Genomic DNA, 1,191 nt, shown 5'->3' on the forward strand with positions numbered 1-1,191 from the left:
AGCCCAGCAACCCTCACCCTAACCGCCCTAACCCTAACAATGACCCAAAGCCTGAACCCCAAAACCCTAACCCTAAAGGCCTAACCCTAAAACCCTGAGCCTACACCCTAAGCACCCGAGCCCGACGCCTGACCGCTGACCCCGACCCTCGACCCTGAATTCTGACCCTGCATCCTGACCCTAAGCCCTAACCCTAACCCCAACCCCAACCCCCTAAGGCCAAACCGCCAAACCCCCTAACCCCAAGCTCAAACCCCGTAACCCTAAACCCAACCCCCAGAGCACTAACTCTAACCCTAACCCTAACCTCAACCCATAACCCCTAACCCTAGCCCTAGCCCTAAGCCCTAACCCTCAACCCTAAACCTAAAACGGAACTTTCATCAACCCTCCACCTAACCCTGAACCCCAACCACTCCAGCCCCCAACCCTAAACACCCCAAAACCCCAACCAAAACCCCAACACCCCTGCCCCGACCCCAAACCCCCGAACCCTAGCCCCAGACCCCTAAGCTCAAGGCCAACACCCTAACCACAACCCAAACCGCCCTCGCCCCAACACCAAACCCCCAACACAAAACCCCCCCAAACCCAGCCCCCCCCACACCCCTTAACCTTAACCCCAACGACCCAAACCCTAACCGCCCTAACCCTAAACGTGACCCAGAGCCTGAACCCTAAATCTCTAACCCCTCATGGCATCCTTTCACCGCTGAATACTACTCCATCCTATGGATGTACCACACACCACAAGGCGGCACAGTCCGACTTGGCACGACACCGGAGGACGTGACGCAAGACAAAGGATACTACCACATGACACAAAGGAGAGATCCGTAAAGGCCGACTTCAGAAACTGCGTGGAAGCTGAAACTTCGCTTGGGCAGATGGGACCTGGACCTGAAGTATCTGACGATCTGAATCGTCTGTGAGAAAAACACTCAGTGCTGCGCTCGTCCATACGGGTGAAGGAGGGCAACCGAGTGAAGTAATCGGGGCAGCGACGAGAGTCCTAGACAAACGGGGCTGAGGGCCCGTCCGCGAAGCTCTGGGGAGCAACGTCGGACAGAGCAAAATTTAGCGTAGGCGCGAGCAACCGCGCACGGCCGCCCCGTGACTCGCAGACACGACAGCATTAGCGATTGGTCCCCGGGCTCCTGGCAGACTCAGGAATACAGCGCCAACGGAGCC

The sequence above is a fragment of the Loxodonta africana genome, unplaced genomic scaffold, assembly GCF_030014295.1.
Source record: "Loxodonta africana isolate mLoxAfr1 unplaced genomic scaffold, mLoxAfr1.hap2 scaffold_471, whole genome shotgun sequence".
Lineage (NCBI taxonomy): Eukaryota > Metazoa > Chordata > Mammalia > Proboscidea > Elephantidae > Loxodonta > Loxodonta africana.